Source organism: Trachypithecus francoisi, unplaced genomic scaffold, assembly GCF_009764315.1.
Source record: "Trachypithecus francoisi isolate TF-2019V2 unplaced genomic scaffold, Tfra_2.0 Lachesis_group3, whole genome shotgun sequence".
NCBI lineage: Eukaryota > Metazoa > Chordata > Mammalia > Primates > Cercopithecidae > Trachypithecus > Trachypithecus francoisi.
In genome coordinates, this window is record NW_022681468.1 from 111,590,306 (window position 1) to 111,609,611 (window position 19,306).

At 36.5% G+C, this 19,306-nt stretch overlaps 1 protein-coding gene across 2 annotated transcripts in view; it reads left to right on the forward strand.

Annotated features, from left to right (window-relative positions):
* Nucleotides 1–19,306, forward strand: part of PEAK1 (pseudopodium enriched atypical kinase 1) — a 317,451-nt gene that overhangs the window by 143,206 nt on the left and 154,939 nt on the right. The window lies entirely within an intron of this gene.

Genomic DNA, 19,306 nt, shown 5'->3' on the forward strand with positions numbered 1-19,306 from the left:
CACTGCAAGCTCCGCCTCCTGGGTTTACGCCATTCTCCTGCCTCAGCCTCCCAAGCAGCTGGGACTACAGGCGCCCGCCATGTCGCCCGGCTAGTTTTTTGTATTTTTTAGTAGAGACGGGGTTTCACCATGTTAGCCAGGATGGTCTCGATCTCCTGACCTCGTGATCCGCCCGTCTCGGCCTCCCAAAGTGCTGGGATTACAGGCTTGAGCCACCGCGCCCGGCCTTAACCTGTTTTCATACCTTTTGTAAGATGAGAAGATTGACTTCATTGTTCCCTAAGTCCCTTACAGTGATACAGTTATCCTATCAGTATATTTTTAAAATGTGAATTTTTTTACATGTGAATAACTAAGAATTTTTGGTTGAGAGATAAGTCTTTAGAGATCACGTCATTGAATCCTCCCAGGTGACAGATGAAGAGACTGAGACCTTCACATTTGTACGGCACTGTAAACATTTCAAAGCTCTTTGTTCTTTTACATACATTAATCTCATGTTAGCCTCATCACCATACTCTTGTGGGTTAAATACTATTCTCTTCATTGTGTACAAGACCAGATTGAATTGGTCATATAGCTGGGCTAGATGAAGTGACTCTATGACTCTCAACCGAGTTTATCATGTTTTCTTGCTTTAGTGAGACTAATTATATCCTTCAGTGAAGTACTATTTTGTGAGAAAGTGAGAATTCGGTGATTTATGAAAAAATCCAAGTGGAAGAAACAAACATTTTCTAACATGAAAGTAGTAATGACTACAGCTATGTAAATAGCAGTAACAAAGAGGAAAGGAAGTGGCAAGTAATAAGGTCTATGAGTTGATTTAATTTTGGTTTTCATTTATTCCTGGATTAAGAATAAGCATAATTGACTTTTAATATCCTTGTGTTTATCAATAACATACTTTATCCTGACTAAATAATGCAAGGAGAAATCATACTTTATAATAAAGTATTCATAAATTGTAGGTGAGCTAAGGAAAATTTCAAACAGTTAATTTGAAAAGATTCTTTGAAAACAAATAAATAAGCATAGGAAGCTAAGCTTTATGTAATATTATTTAATTATTTCATTGCCTTTATTGAAGTGAGTTTTCTTTTTTATTTCCACTTTGTAGTTATAGAGCTACAACTTTTTGTAACTTTTTAGTATTTTTTTAATTGAAAAGAAAATAATTTTAAAACTAGTATGTAGGCATGAGCAGTTTTTCTTTTGCAATTTTTTCCCCAAATTGTCTCTCCTTTAAAAGGAACTGACTTTCTAGATTACATGGTATGATGGTGCTTTCTCTGCAGATATGAAAATTTGATCATTAATACAATCTCTATTTGTTGTTCTATATTAAAATGTTTTTTAAAGATGATTAACTGCATGTATTCTGTAGAACTAATAAAAGAAAGGAGGATCTCCCAGATGGTTCTAATCAAATAAGGAAAACAGCAAAGGATGGAGTTGATATACAACAAAATTTGAAAGCAACATTATGAGATTTGACTTATTTTAGAGAAGAAAAATGTATTATGTCCTTTATGAAGTCTGTTTTTCTTAAGAGTCCATTATAATATTCTCTTGCCCAGCTGCTGATGTTCTTTCCTTATGCCCTGCCCTACAGAGCTCCACCTCTTATTGCGTACCCATTCTCACACCATCACAGATCCATGGAATTCAAAATGATATTTGATGCAGACTTGAATAGAGCTAGTTTTTATTTCTCAACTCTATGTCTGGCTTCAAAACATGTGTAAAGGTTTTTTTTACAGCCACTTTTTAATGGTGCTTTAAAGGAAAAGATGAAGAGGCCCCTTCATAGTAATTAATTTTTTGATTTCTGTTTTGAGATTACTAAGGAGCTAGTTTCCTGGAAACTTCAAATTCCTAACACAGTTTCATTAAATTGTACCTATTGTAATACGATTGTGTCTTGCTAACCCAGACTGTAGTGAGTTTTAAGGACTACTGTTAGTTTCTCATTGGCCCATTGTGATTTAGTGTTCATAAAAAGGTTACGACATTTAACTGAGGGTTTAGAATTTTTCAAGATGACTGGGCTTTTTCCTGTGATCTGTGAGTTTCTCTTGTTTGGCTTTAGGCTTAAAGAATTCCTGATCTAGAGTCAACTGCAAGCAAGCCAGGCTTCCAGGCTGGTGTCCCATTCGTATTAAAACATTCCGTTTGTACACGTGTGTGGCCTTGTAATTCAGAAGGCATGGTTTTAATACCCAAAACCTTTTAACTTTTTAAACTATTCCAATGAAGAAATTGCTGAAACAGTAACTTTTTTTTTAACAAGTCTTGTTGACAAATTCGTTAGCATTAAATTGTTTTTCCTAGCCATTGATTAGTTTTAATGTAGATTTATTTCTATGTAGTCTGCTTTCTGTGCCAGGATATTTTCTAAAAATGAGATAAGTTCTTAGATGTATGGAAATTTGAGGAACTCTTTCATGTCATATTCAGTAAACCTCAGGATGACAATAAGGGAAATATGGAGCTGTTGATTCATGTGTGTATGTATGTATGTGTATATTTGGGTTTGTGATCTAAACACCCAGGAAATAAATTTGGTTTATAGCTTCTTTCTTGACCAAGTTATTTTAAAGTTTAGCATGGTAATAGAATTATTTGGAAATATTGATTGGTTTTTTCTTTTGCAAGTGTATTGCTACTTAACAATTAAATGATTAAATATAGCTCAGGGCTTTGTTTTATTTCTTCGTGTTGTATTTGAGAGAATTAAATGGGTTGATTCAGAGTTTTAAAAAATAGAAGTACAGGTAATAAAGGAGAATTAGAGAATCTGTTGGCCTGCATTTGTAAGATCAGTCCATCTTGAGTTGCCCAGTTATTTGAATTTATCAGAGAAAAATAGTACCAAGTAAGTATAAATATTCAAATAGTTATTGAATATTTCATTAACATATATATACCACCTTTAGTTTTCTTAATTCCCAATGTGAGAAATTTGGATGATTTTCATAAATATTCAAAAATTATTCTGCTGTACAAAATTGAGAGTATTGTTGAAAGAGATAATAATTTGCTCATGGGTCTTTTTATTTCTTTTTTTTTTTTTTTTTTTTTTTGAGACGGAGTCTCGCTCTGTCGCCCGGGCTGGAGTGCAGTGGCCGGATCTCAGCTCACTGCAAGCTCCGCCTCCCGGGTTTACGCCATTCTCCTCCCTCAGCCTCCCGAGTAGCTGGGACTACAGGCGCCCGCCACCTCGCCCAGCTAATTTTTTGTTTTTTTAGTATGAAAACCCATCACCAAAAAACTTTAAATGAAAAGTTGCTAATTGCAATGAGGGTTTTCTATGAAGTTATTAAATTTGATTCTTGAATTGTATGAACTTCCTCAATAGCTTTGCTTATACTTATATATAAATAGAACATTTTAATATAAGATTTGGTAGTATAGTATGTTGCTAGTCTGCAGCTCTTCTATAGGAGAAATGAAGATCTTTGCAAAAGATTTGGGGACTGCAGATTTTCTATGTAGGGTTAAAAAAAAAGTTTTTGATTATATTGAATGAATTCAGTAAAAATGGCTTACTTTCTTTTCTCCAGCAATGTGAATACCATGTCTTATAAAAATTAATAACAATAGGCATCATTTGGCAGGCAGAAATGGCATTTCACATACTCTTGTACAGCAAACTATAGACAAGGTCTGATACGGTAAAGGAAATGGAATTTTTTTTTTTTTTTTTTTTTTTTGAGCTGGAGTCTCGCTCTGTTGCCCAGGCTGGAGTGCAATGGCAAGTCTCAGCTCACTGCAACCTTCGCTTCCTGGGTTCAAGTGATTCTCTAACCTCAGCCTCCTGGGATTACAGGTGAGTAGCTAGGATTACAGGTGCCACCCCACCTGGCTAATTTTTGTATTTTTAGTAGAGACGGGGTTTTACCATGTTGACCAGGCTGGTCTTGAAACTCCTGACCTCAAATGATCCACCTGCCTCAGCCTCCTAAAGTGCTGAGATTACAGGTATGAGCCACCATGCCCAGCCAGGAAATAGAAATCTTGTACAGCTCTTATAGTCAGAAACCTGATTATTCCAGAGATGAGAGTGCTATCTAGTGATCATCTACACAAAGCTACTAAGTAAGGTCAAATGTTTAGAGCCCATAAAAGATCACATAAAAGCAATAACAAGAATATTGCAAGCCATCCCACACTGTCTGAAAGAAGTTTATAGAGTCCACTTGAGTGCATTAAAATATTTTGTGTTCCTTGTTAATTCTAAAATAACAAAAATTTAACAGAAACATGGAATAGGAACAGGTTTTAGAATAAGAACAGGCTTCAGAAATCATTTGATTATCCCCTTTCATTTTGCAAAGTGAAACTAAGGGTGTGAAGCTACATCCTCAAGTGTTATATAGGTGGTAACAGAACTAAGATTAGAATACACTTTACATATCTATTAAATAATTGAAGATAGAATTTGAAAAGTTGTGATGGGAAATTATTTTATTTTGTTGCTAATTTTTAAAATTTATATACAGTAAAACTGACCCTTTTTTTTTGAGATGGAGTCTCACTCTGTTGCCCAGGCTGGAGTACAGTGGCATGATCTCAGCTCACTGCAGCCTCCACCTCCCATTTTCAAGCGATTCTTGTGCCTCAGCCTCCTGAGTAGCTGGTATTATAGGTGTCTGCCTCCATGCCCAGCTAATTTTTGTGTATTTACTAGAGACCAGGATTTCACCATGTTGGCCAGGCTGGTCTCGAACTCCTGACCTCAAGTGATCCGCCTGCCTCAGCCTCCCAAAGTGCTGGGATTACAGGCATGAGCCACCGTGCCTGGCCCAAAATTGACTTTTTAAATAAGTTCTGTGAGCTTTAACACATATATGGATCCATATGACTACCACTACAAACAGGAAACAGTCCCATCACCCTAGAAAACTTCTGGCTGTCCCTTTTTAGTCAAAATCTCTCCCTACATCTAACAATTACTGATCTGTACTTCATCATTATAGTTTTACCTATTCCAGAATATTGTATAAATGGAATTTTTTTTCCTAGCCAAACTGTATCCAGCTTTATTAAAGATACTTAACATAAATAATCATGGTATTTCAGGCAGGACATGGGCAGAGAATCATTAACAGTATACATACAACAACTTTCAAACTCCCTTCTTCAGTGGACTACCAAAAATCAGAAAGCCTCTATAAACCCAATGAAGTCTTCATGTGATGCTGTGAACAGGGAAAGTTTAGAGTGAGGTTGACATTTCACATTTAGAATGTTGTTTAACAACTTTTAACAAGCCAATCCTGACTCAGGAAGTGAAATGAAATGGCAGAATTTATCTGAAGATCCACAGTCTAGAAACGGAACCACTGCTTTTTTGAGGGGCTCCGTCTCAGTGGTATCACTGGAACATCCAGATTGTCTGAAACACTGGTAACCAATTATTGGGGGTCAGATCCCAGCAGATGTCTGGGTTTAAGGGAGTTAAGTCTATGCTGAAAGGTGGAAAGGGAGAAAAGAACCTAAAAACAAATTTGTTTCTCTATCCCATAGGCTTTTGTGCCAAGGAGGCCATGTGTGTCTAAGTCAAGGAGTATGATTAAAACCCTCAGCAAAATTGGTAAAGAAGGAATATACCTTCAGGTAATAAAAACCATCTATGACAAGCCCACAGCTAACACTATAATGAATGGGGAAAAGTTGAAAGCATTCCCCCTGAAAACTGAAACAGGACACGGATGTCCACTTTTACCACTTCTATTCAACACAGTACTGGAAGTCCTAGTCAGAAAAATTAGACAAGAGAAAGAAATAAAGGACATCCAAATTGGCAAAGAGAAGTCAAACTGTCGCTATTTGTTGATGACATAATCATATACCTAGAAAACCCTGAAAGACTCATCCAAAAAGCTCCTGAACTAGTAAATGAATTCAGCAAAGTTTCAGGATACAAAATTAATGTATACAAATCAGTAGCCCTGCTATACATCAACAGCAACCAAGCTGAGAATCAAATCAAGAAATCAATGCTTTTTATAATAGCTGTTAAAAACAAAAACAAAAACAAAAAACTTATAAATATACTTAATCAAGAGGTGAAAGTGAAAGACCTCTGCAAGGAAAACTACAAAACACTGCTGAAAGAAATTATAGATGACAAAACAAATAGAAACACATCCCATGTTCATGGATGGGCAGAATCAATATTGTGATAATGACCATACTGCCAAAAGCAATCAACAAATTCACTGCAATTCCCATCAAAATACCACCACCATTCTTCACAGAACTAGAAAAAAAAAAATCCTAAAATTCACATGGAACCAAAAGAACCCACATAGCCAAAGCAAGACTAAGCAAAAAGAACAAATTTGGAGGCATCACATTACCCAACTTCAAATGATACTATAAGGCCATAGTCACCGAAACAGCATGGTACTAGAATAGAAACAGGCACACAGACCAATGGAACAGAATAGGGAATCCAGAAATAAAGTGAATACTTACAGTCAACTCATCCTTGACAAAGGAGGCAAAAACATAAAGTAGGAAAAGGAAACTATTTGCAGCAACCTAGATGGAATTGGAGACCATTATTCCAAGTGAAGTAACTCAGGAATGGAAAACAAAACATAGTATGTTCTCACTCATAAGTGGAAGCTAAGCTATGAGCACGCAAAGACATAAGAATGATACAATGAACTTTGAGGACTTGGGGGAAGAGTAAGAGGGAGATGAGGGATAAAAGACTACACATTGGGTACAGCGTGTACTTCTAGGGTGATGGGTGCACCAAAATCTCATAAATCACCACTAAAGAATTTATTCATGTAACCAAACACCACCTGTTCCCCCAAAACCTATTGAAATAAGACAAAATTCCAAAAATAAAATAAATATGTACATCTTGGTAATGTAGAGTTGATCCTTAAACAACATGAATTAAATCAAGTGGGTCCACTTATACACAGATTTTAAGAAATAACTGAGGCTGGGTGTGGTGGCTCATGCCTGTAATCCCAACACTTCGGGAGGCCCAGGCGGGTGGATCATGAGGTCAGGAGATCAAGACCATACTGACTAACACGGTGAAATTCTGTCTCTACTAAAAATACAAAAATTAGACAGGTGTGATGGCACACACCTGTAATCCCAGCTACTCAGGAGGCTGAGGCAGGAGAGTCACTTGAACCCGGGAGACAGAGGTTGCAGTGAACTGAGATGGCAGTGAAGCCTGGGCGACAGAGTGAGACTCTGTCTCAAATAAATAAATAAATAAATACATACATAAAATTTAAAAATAATAAAAAGGAAAAAATGTATTTTTTAAAGAAAGAAAAAGAGTTATCTCACAAGGATTTTAAGGCAGCCACCATTAAAATGCTTCAACGAGCAATTACCAACATACTGGAAACAGATGAAAAGAACAGAAAGCCTGAGTAAAGAAAGTCTCAGCAGAGAAATATAGAATGTAAATAATGAAATTACAAAACCAAAATTACAATAACTGAAACCACTGTCAGTGGATGGGTTCAATAGCAGAATGGATGTGACAGAAGAAGGAATCAGTATACTAAAGAGTAAAACAATAGAAATTTGCCAGTCTGAACAATAGGAAGAAAACAAACCAAAAAATAACAAACAGAACTCTGGTGACTCGTGAAACTGTAATAAAAGGCTAACATTCCTGTCATCAGAGTCTCAAAAGGAGAGGAGAAAAAGGACAAAACTGAAAAATAATTTGAAAAAATATGACTGAAAAGTTCTCAAAAGACATAAACCTACAGATTCAAGAAGCCAAGTAAACCCCAAACAGTGTAAACCCCAAATCAATCCATGCCAAAACACATCAAAGTCAAACTTCTGAAAACTGAAGACAGAAAAAATCTTGAAAGCAGCAACAGAAAAATAACATTTTCCCTAGAGGGGAAAAACAGTTTAACGACAGTAAATTTCTCATTAAAAACCATGGAAGCCAGAAGGAACTGGCACGATATCTTTCAGGTGCTAGGAGAAAAGACTTGTTAACTCAGAGTTCTATATCCAGCAAAAATATCCTACAGCAATGAAGAAAAAAATAAAAATATTTATAGAGAAAGGATAATTTCTCACTAGCATACCTGCTCTAAAAGAATAAAGAAAATTCTCTAAGCAGAAAGGAAATGAAAAAAGATCTCAAATAATCCAGGAATCGTGGATAATGAGGAAGGAAGGATGACAGAAGGATGAAAAATATGTATAAATACAACAGATTCCTGTTCACTTTCACCTCTTGATTAAGTATATTTATAAGTTTTTTGTTTTTGTTTTTGTTTTTGTTTTTAACAGCTATTATAAAAAGGGTTGATTTCTTGATTTGATTCTCAGCTTGGTTGCTGTTGATGTATAGCAGGGCTACTGATTTGTATACATTAATTTTGTATCCTGAAACTTTGCTGAATTCATTTACTAGTTCAGGAGCTTTTTGGATGAGTCTTTCAGGGTTTTCTAGGTATATGATTATGTCATCAACAAATAGCGACAGTTTGACTTCTCTTTGCCAATTTGGATGCCCTTTATTTCTTTCTCTTGTCTAATTTTTCTGACTAGGACTTCCAGTACTGTGTTGAATAGAAGTGGTGAAAGTGGACATCCGTGTCCTGTTCCAGTTTTCAGGGGGAATGCTTTCAACTTCTCCCCATTCATTATAGTGTTAGCTGTGGGCTTGTCATAGATGGTTTTTATTACCTGAAGGTATATTCCTTCTTTACCAATTTTGCTGAGGGTTTTAATCATACATAAAGGGATTTTGTGAAATGCTTTTTCCACATCTATTGAGATGATCATGTGATTTTTGTTTTTAATTCTTTTTATGTGGTGTATCACATTTATTGACTTGCCGATGTTAAACCATCCCTGCATCCCTGGTATGAAACCCACTTGATCATGGTGGATTATCTTTTTGATCTGCTGTTGGATTCATTTAGCTAGTATTTTGTTAAGGATTTTTGCATCTATGTTCATCAGGGATATTGGTTTGTAGTTTTCTTTTTTTGGTTATGTCCTTTTCTGGTTTTGGTATTAGGGTGATACTGGCTTCGTAGAATGATTTCAGGAGGATTCCCTCTTTCTGTGTCTTTTGGAATAGTGTCAATAGGATTGGTAACCAGTTCTTCTTTAAATGTCTGATAGAATTCAGCTATGAATCCATCTAGTCCTGGACTTTTTTTGTTGGTAACTTTTAAATTACCATTTCAGTCTTATTGCTTGTTATTGGTCTGTTCAGAGTTTATGTTTCTTCCTGGTTTAACCTAGGAGGGTTGTATATTTCCAGGAATTTATCTATCTCCTCTAGTTTTCTAGTTCATGCACATAAAGGTGTTCATAGTAGCCTTGAGTGATATTTTGTATTTCTGTAATATTGGCTGTTGTATCTCCCATTTTGTTTATAATTGAGCTTATTTGGATCTTCTCTCTTCTTCCTTGGTTAATCCCACTACTGGTCTATCAATTTTATTTATCTTTTCAAATAACCATCTTTTTGTTGTATTTATCTTTTGTATTTTTTTGTTTGTTGCAATTTCATTTAGTTCTGCTCTGATCTTGATTGCTTATTTTCTTCTGTTGGGCTTGGGTTTGGTTTGTTCTTGTTTCTCTAGCTCCTTGAGGTGTGACCTTAGATTGTCTTGTTTGTGCTCTTTCAGACTTAATCGATGTAGGCATTTAATGCTATGAATTTCCTGTTAGCACTGCCTTTGCTATATCCCAGAGGTTTTTATAGGTTGTGTCACTGTTATTGTTCAGTTCAAATAGTTTGTTAATTTCCATCTTGATTTCATTTTTGACTCAGTGATCATTCAGGAACATGTTATTTAATTTCCGTATATTTGCGTGGTTTTGAGGGTTCCTTTTGAAGTTGATTTCCAATTTTATTCCACTGTGGTCTAATAGAGTGCTTTGTATAATTTCAATTTTCTTAAATTTGTTGAGAGTTTGTGGCCTGTCGTATGGTCTGTCTTGGAGAATGTTCCATGTGTTGATGAATAGAATGTGTACTCTGTAGTTATTAGGTAGAATGTTATGTAAACGTTTTTTAAGCCAGTTGTTTCTTTGTTGACTTTTTTGTCTTGATTACCTGTTTAGTGCTGTCAGTGAAGTATCGAAGTCTCCCACTATTATTTTGTTGGTGCCTATCTAATTTCTTAGATCTAGTAGTAATTGTTTTATAAATTGGGAGCTCCAGTGTTAGGTGCATATCTATTTAGGATTGTGATATTTTCCTGTTGTATTAGACCTTTTATCATTATGTAGTGTCTCTCTTTATCTTTTTTAACAGCTGTTGCTCTAAAGTTTGTTTTGTCTGATAGAAGAATAGCTACTCCTGCTTGCTTCTGGTGCCCATTTGCATGGAGTATCTTTTTCTACCCCATTACCTTAACTTTATGTGAGTCCTTATGTGTCAGGTGAGTCTCTTGAAGACAGCAGATACTTAATTACTGAAGTCTTATCCATTCTGTCATTCTCTATCTTTTTTAATATATAAATCTATAGTTTTATTAAGACAAAAACTGACAGTGTAGTATGAAGTTTACATTTAAACAAAGTTTACACAGAAATCTAACACATGCCTAAAAGGATTTTACAATGTAGCTCTAGATGCAAGTCTAGACAATATCAAGAACTGATGGATCTCATGACTCAAGACAGAGCATTTTGGGTATCAGTTACTTCTTAGGATTTCTTAAAAAATTGTGTGTGTGTGTGTGTGTGTGTGTGTGTTTTAAAGTGAACCACTGCCCAATATGGAAGTTTAATCTTCTCCTGAGACCAAGGCTTTTGAAATCACTAAACTCTTAGATCAATTCAGTGAAACTTGTGCTGTCAGTGACTGAACCCTGCCGACAATGGTTTCAGAGTTCAAAGCTCAAAAAAGAGAATGGCTCCAAGAGTTTTCCCCACTAAGAGCACGGGCCCTTGTCCTTCCCTACTGTCTTATCTCCTCTACCACCCTCTTCCTCTTCCCTAACACCTCAGCCAGTGGCTTGGATGAACAAGCTGATATTTATAACTTCGTTACTGGAAAATAAAGGGTCTTCTAATTTTATTAGCACCTCTGAGACAGAATGATCTGCTTGTACTGTATACTCTCCAATAAAAGACCTTCCCTCCTCATCAAATCCTCCAAATACACCCAAATCGAATATCCTTAAAGCATAAATCTCACAGAACCTATAAAACAACACCACAATGAAAAAAAAAAGGTATTCAGGCAATAAATAGAACAATGAATAGAATAGTACCTCACATCTCAATATTGCCATTAGAGAATGGTTACTGTCATTCTCTATCTTTTAAGTGGAGCATTTAGGCCCATTACTTTCAAAGTTAGTATTGAGATTCTATTCATTGTTCTATTTATTGCCTGAATACCTTTTTTTTTTTTTCATTGTGGTGTTGTTTTATAGGTCCTGTGAGATTTATGCTTTAAGGATATTCGATTTGGGTGTATTTGCAGGATTTGTTTCAAGACTTAGAGCTCCTTTTAGCAGTGCTTGTAGTGCTGGCTTGGTAGTGGCTAATTCAGCAGTTGTTTGTCTGAAGAATATCATATATTTTCTTCATTTATGAAGCCTAGTTTTGTTGCATACAAAATTCTTGACTGATAATTATTTTTGTTTAAGGAGGCTAAAGATAGGATCCCAGTCCCTTCTAGCTTGTAGGGTTTCTGCTATGAAATCTGCTGTTAATCTGATAGGTTTTTCTTTATAGGTTACTTGATACTTTTGCCTCACAGCCCTTAAGATTCTTTCCTTCATCATGACTTTAGATAACCTGATGACTGTGTGCCTAGGTGGTGATCTTTTTGCAATGAAATTTCCCAGGAGTTCTTTGAGCTTTTTGTATTTGGATGTCTAGATCCCTAGCAAGGCCAAGAAAAATTTCCTCAATTATTCTCTCAAACATGTTTTCCAAACTTTTAGATTTCTCTTATTCCTCAGAAACACCAGTTATTCTTAAATTTGGTCATTTAACATAATGTCAAACTTCTTGGAAGCTTTGTTTTTTTTGTTGTTGTTGTTTTTGTTTTTTTGAGATGAAGTCTTGCTCTGTCATCCAGACTGAAATGCAGTGGCGCAGTCTCAGCTCACTGCATCCTCCGCCTCCCAGGTTCAAGTGATTCTCCTACCTCAACCTCCCACATAGCTGGGATTACAGGCACACACCGCCACACCCAGCTAATTTTTGTATTTTAGTAGAGACGGGGTTTCACCATGTTGGCCAGACTGGTCTCCAACTCCTGACATCAAGTGATCTGCCCTCCTCAGCCTCCCAGAGTGCTGGGATTATAGGCATGAGCCACTGTGCCTGGCTTGTTCATTTTTAAAAAATTCTTTTTTCTTCTTTGTCTTTATCAGATTGGGTTAATTCAAAAGCCTTGTCTTCAAGCTTGAAGTTCTTTCTTCTACTTGTTCAATTCTATTTCTGAGACATTCCAGTGCATTTTGCAATTCTCTAAGTGTGCCCTTCATTTCCAGAAGTTGTAATTAGTTTTTATTTATGCTGTCTATTGCACTGGAGATTTTTCCATTCATATCCTGTATCTTTTTTTTATTTCTTGGACTTGACCTTTCTCTGATGCCTACTCAATTGGCTTAATAGTCAACTTTCTGAATTCTTTTTCTGGCAATTCAGAGATTTTTTTCCTGGTTTGGATCCATTGTTGGTGAGCTAGTGTGATCTCTTGGGGGTGTTAAAGAACCTTGTTTTATCTATTACCAAAATTGTTTTTCTGATTCCTTCTTATTTGGGTAGACTGTATCAAAGGGAAGATCTGGGACTCAAAGGCTGCTGTTCAGATTCTTTGGTCCCACAGGTTGCTCCCTTCATGTGGTGCTCTTCCCTTTCCCATAGGGATGGGAATTTCTGAGAGCTGAACTGAAGTGATTGTTGTTTCTCTTCTGAATCTGGCCATCCAGCAGAGTTATCAGGCTCTGGGCTGGTACTGGGGAGTATCTGCAGAGTCTTATGATGTGATCTGTCTTCAGGTCTCTCAGCCATGGATACCAACACTTGGTCTGGTGGAGGTAGCAGGGGCATGAAGTGGATACTGTGAGGGTTCCTGGTTGTATTTTTGTGACCTGAGCTGGTTTTGTGTTGGTTGGCCTCCAGATAGGAGGTGCTGCTTTCAAGAGCATATCAACTGCGTTAGTATAGGGAGGATGAGGTGGAGGTTGGAGCCATAGACCTCTCAAGAGGTTATATCATTCGTCTTCAGCTACCAGCAGGACCATCAGATGTGGACAGGGTTAGGTGTGTCTAAGTTCAGACTCTCCTTGGGCAGGAATTGATGTGGCTGCTGTAGGGGATGGGGGTATATTTCCCAGGCCAGTGCAATTATGTTCCCAGGAAGATTATGGCTGCCTCTGCTGCATCACACAGGTTGCCAGGGAAGTAGCGAATGCCTGCAGCCGGAGTCCTCACACAGCTCCCATGCAGCCTACAGCCCAAAAGGCTGGTCCCACTCCCACTGTACCCCCCAACCAACAACACGAATTGATTTCCAGGCAGCCAGAGAGGAGGGCTGAGAACTTTGTCCCAGGTTATAAGCCTCCCCACTGAGAAAACTAGCTGACTCACTGTTCCTTGGCTGTCCCACAGAGCCTACAGCAGCAATCCAGCTCCTTCAAAGGGTCTGTGGATTATCTTGACTTTCCTGGTATGTTCCTGCGGTAGTTGTTGGAGCAGAAGTTCATGATGTGGGTCTCCACATGCTACTGTATCCGTCCAACTGGGAGCTGAAGTTAGTCCTGCCCCCATCTGCCATTTTTCCTCCCTTGTAAGATAATTCTTATGTCTGTTATCTTGGTGTTGGTATCCATTGATTGTGTTTTTTCATTCAAGTTATGATTTTCCTGATTCTTGATATGGCAAGTGGTTTTCGGTCAAAACCTAGACATTTTGGACATTATGTCATGAGATTTTGCATTTCATTTAAGTCTTCTGTTTTGGCAGGTCTCTTTTGATAGTATACTGGCAGGGGGAAAGGATGTTGCCTCATTACTGTCAGGTAGAGGAATAAGTTCAGGGTCCTAATCATCCTCCAGTGACACTTGGCAGGAGGCACCTGTTGTGGGCAGGGGTGGGAGTTTCAGCTTCCTACTAGGCCTCTGATGATGCCAACTCTGTGAAGTAAATACCTAGGAGCGAAACTATTTGGTTCTTTGGTAAGTTTTTAAATTTTATCTTAAACTTTGGAAGAAGCTGCCGAACTTTTTTAAAATGTTGATAAAATTTTCCATTCCTAGCAGCAGTTTATGAGCATTTCAGATACTCTACATCATTGTTGTCCTATAGAACTTTCTGCAGTAATAAGAAATTTTCTGTATTTGCATCATCCAATACAGTAGCTACTGACAGAGACACCACAGCTCGACATTCTTGCCAATATTTGAAATTGTCAGTCTTTCTAAATTTATCTTTTCTGTGTATATGAAGTGGTATCTTATGGTTTTAATTGTTTCATGTACTTACTGGCCACTTAATTTTTCTAATTCTGTTTTTAAAACAGCAGAAGTTTATAATTTTTATAAATTACAGTTTATGAGGTGAGTTCTGTTTTGTGTTTTTATGGTTTCTCTTTATCCTAAGGTCATAACATCATTTCCTTTTTCTTTTTTCTTGATGTTTCGTAGTTTCACTCTTAGGTTTATGATGCATTTTGAGTTTATATATATGGTGTGAGGTAAAGGGAGAGTTCATTTTCATGCCACGTAAATATCCTATTCTACATCATTTGTTGAAAATATTATCTTCCTATATTGAATTAGCTTGACACTTTTGTTGAAAATCAATGTAGCATATACTTGTAGGTCTATTTTTGTATTCTCTATTATGTTCCATTTGTATGTTTATCTGCAGGCCATGATCAAACTATCTCAATTGCTCTAGCTTAGTTATAAATCTAGAGGTCAGTTATTAGAAGTATTCATACTTCATTCTTTATTTTCAAAATTCATTTGGGTTTTCATATACATTTTTAAAAATTGTTATGCATACACAATAGTTGTACATATTTGTGGGGTACATGTGATATTTTGATACGAGCATACAAAATGTAATGATCAAATCAGGGTAATTGGTATCTCCATCAACTCAAAACATTTATCATTTTTTTTGTGTGGGTAGCATTCTGAATCTACTCCTATAGTTATGTTGAAATATACATTAAATTATTGTTAACTATAGTCTCCCTTTTGTGCTACCAAACACTATATCTTATTTCTACTATCTAACTATATTTTGGAGTTTAAAAAAATTTTTTTTGAGATGGAGTTTCATTCTATTGCCCAGGCTAGGCAGTGGTGTGATGTTGGTTCACTGCAACCTCTACCTCAGCCTCCCAAGTAGCTGGGATTACAGGCATGTGCCACCATGCCTGGCTGATTTTTCTGTTTTTAATAGAGACCGGGTTTCATCATGTTGGCCAGGCTGGTCTCGAACTCCTGACCTCAAGGATCCACCCATCTCGGCCTCCCAAAGTGCTGGGATTACAGGCGTGAACCACCGCGCCCAGCCTCTAACTATTTTTACACTCATTAACCAGCCATCTATCCTCCACCCTCCACTACCCTTCCAAGCCTCTGGTAGCCATCATTCTCCTCTCTACTTCCTTGAGATCAGTTTTTTAAACTGTCTTGTAACAGTGAGAACATGCAATATTTGACTTTCTGTGGCTGGCACATTTCACTTAACATTAAGTGTCCATCAGTAGATGAATGGATAAAGAAAATGTGCTACATATGCCCAATGGCATATTATTCAACCATAAAAAAGAATGAAATCCTCTCATTTGTAACAACATAGATGGAACTGGACGACATTCTGTTAAGAGAAATAAGCCAGGCACAGAAAGACAAATACGTATATATTTTAGAACCAGCTTGTATGTTTCTATGAATAAAACCTAGGATTTTGATTGGTGTTGGATTGAATCTGTAGACCTAATTTGGGAAGAATTGCCACATTAATAATGTTGAGTCTTCCAATCCGTTAACCTGATGTATTCATTTATTTCAGTTTTCTTTGATTTGTCCTAGCAGTGTTTTTTTAAGATAGCATTTTATAAGCATTTCTCATATTTTGTTAGATTCATAATTTGTTAAACTCAAGTATTTCATGTTTTTTAATGCTATTACCAATGGTATTTAACGTTTTTACTTGTTGTTAGATATAGAAATAGAACAGATATTTGTATGCTGACTTTCTAATTTGTGATCTTCCTAAAATCACTCAAGAGTTGTGATATTTCTTTTGTAGGTTTCCTTAGGATTTTCTATGCATATAATCATGTCTTCTGCAAATAAAGACATTTTAACCTCTTTCTTTCTCATCTTTATGCTTTTCATTATTTTTCTCTTGTCTCATTACACTAGTTATGACCTCCATTGTAATGTTGAACAGAAGTGAACATCTTTGCCTGGTTCCCAATGTTAGGAGAAAATCATTTGGTTTTTCACTAAGTATGATGTTGGCTATATATATTTTACAGATGCCCTTTTTAAAATTAATGAAGTTCTTTTCTATTCTGTATTTCCCGAAGTTTTTGTTATGAATGAGTATTGAAATTTGTTAAATGCTTTTTTATCTTTATTTATTGAAATGAAAATATTGGTTTTCTCTTTGATTCTGTTAATATGGCTGATATGGTTTGACTCTGTGTCCCCACCCAAATCTCATGTCAAATTGTAATCCTCCAGTTTGTCAAATTGTAATGCTCCAACACTGTTGGAGGAGTGGCCTGGTAGGAGGTGAGTGGATCATGGGGACTGACTTCTCGACTTGCTGTTCTCGTGATAGTGAGTTCTCACAAGATCTGATTATTTAAAAGTGTGTAGCACTTCCTCCTTCTCTCTTGCTCTTCTGCTCTGCCATGTGAAGATGTGCCTGCTTTCTCTTCATCTTCTGCTGTGATTGTAAGTTTCCTGAGGCCTGCCCAGCCATGCTTCCTGTACAGCATGTGGAACTGGAAGTCAATTAAACCTCTTTTCTCCATATATTACTCAGTCTCACTTCTTTATAGCAATGCAAGAATGGACTAATACAATGGTTACATTAATTTGTTTGAGATGTAAAATCAACCTTGCGTTCTTTTTTATATATTGCTGAATTTGATTTGCTATTTTTAAGAATTTTTTTTTGGTATCTGTGTTTATGAGGGATATTGATGTGTGGTTTAGGGTTCTTTTTTGAATTTTTTTTCTAGTTTTAGAATCAATCCAATACTGGTTATTATAACATCAGTTTGGAAGTGTTTGCTTCTCTACTCTCTGGAAGAGTTTATGTGGGATTGGTATTTTTCATTTACATGTCTGATAGAATTCACCAACAAATCTTTTGGGAGCTAGAATTTTCTTTCTTTTTCCTTTTTTTTTTTTTTTGAGGTGGAGTCTCATTCTATCACCCAGGCTGGAGTGCACTGGCGCAATCCCGGGTCATTGCAACCTCCGCCTCCCAGGTTCACATGATTCTCCTGCCTCAGCCTCCTGAATATCTGGGATTGCAGGTGCGTGCCACCACACCCAGCTAATTTTTATATTTTTAGTAGAGACAGGGTTTCACCAAGTTGGTCAGGCTGGTCTCGAACTCCTGACCTCGTGATCTGCCTGAGTTGGACTCCCAAAGTGCTGGGATTACAGGCGTGAGCCACCGCACCTGGCCCGGAGTTTTCTTTGTGGGAAGGTTTTACAAATTCTAATTCTTTGATAAATTTAATATTTCATGTGTTTAATGTTATTATAAATGGTACTTGAATGTTTAAATTTCTGCTTGTTGCTATAGAAATAAAATAGATATTTGTGTATTGACTTTCTATTCTGCAATCTTACTAAAATTATTTAATAGTTGTAGTATTTGTTTCGTAGATTTCAGATTACCTCTTAAGTCAGTATTGGTAATCTGTATCTTTTAAGGAATTTGTCCATTTTATCTTAGTTGTCAAACGTATTGGCATAAAATCATTTATAGTAGTCTTTTTTTTTTAATGTCTGTAGATTCTTTAGTGATAGTCTCTCCTTTTATTCCTAATATTGGTGATTTTCTGTTTCTTCTCTTGTTCAGTCCACCTACAAGTTTACCAATTTCATTAATTTTCTCTCAAAGAACAGTTTTTGGTTGCATTGATTTTTCTCTGTTTTTCAGATATCTTTTTAAAAAATTTCCCTTTGTTATTTTGTTACTCTGCATTTACTTTGGCTTAATTTCCTCCTTTTTTCTAGCTTCCTGTGGTGTGAGGTTAGATAATTGAGTTTAGACCTTTTCTTCCCTAATAAAGGAATAGAAAACTATAAATTTCCTCAAAGCACCTTTTTAACGGCATTTTACAAACTTTTATATGTTGAGTTTTCGTTTAGCTCAAAATATTTTCTAATTTCTCTCATAATTTCTTATTTTGTCCATAGATTATTTTAGAAATATATTGCTTGATTTCTTTTTTTTTTTTTTTTTTTTTGAGACCAAGTTTCGCTCTTGTTGCCCAGGCTGGAGTGCAGTGGCGTGATCTTGGCTCACCACAATCTCCACCTCCCGGGTTCAAGCAACTCTCCTACCTCATCCTCCCAAGTAGCTGGGATTACAGGCATGCGCCACCACACTGGCTAATTTTTTATTTTTAGTAGAGATGGGGTTTCTCCATGTTGGCCAGGCTGGTCTTGAACTCCTGACCTCAGGTGATCCACCCACCTCAGCCTTCCAAAGTGCTGGGGTTACAGGCGTGAGGCACTGCACCCGGCCCCTAATTGATTTCTAAATATTTGGGAATTTTCTAGATATCTTTCACTTATTGAATTCTAATTCCATTGTGATAAGGCACTGTGTATAGTTTCAATTCTTTTAATTTGTAAGACTTATTTATCAATTGGTGCATAGTCTGTCTTGGCAAGTGTTTCATGGGCATTGTAAAAATTTATGTTTTGCTTTTGTCGATTGGAATATTTTATAGATTGCAATTCAATTGAGAGTGCTGCTTAAGTCTTCTTTATCCTTGCTGCACTTTTGTCATCATATTTATTCTTTCAGTTAATGAGAGAATGTTGATGTCTCCAACTGTTATTGTTTGTTTCTCCCTTCAGTTCTGTCAGTTTTTGCTTTGTGTATTTTGTAGGTCTAGCATTGTGTGCATACACATTTAGAATTGTTCTGTCTTCTAATGAATTTACCCCTTGATCATTATGAAATGTCCCTCAGTATCTCTGATAACATGTATCTTTTTAAATTTAGTATAATTGTCTAGTATAATTACAGCTCTTCCAGCTTTCTTAAGATTTCAGTTTGCATGGCATATCTTCTGTCC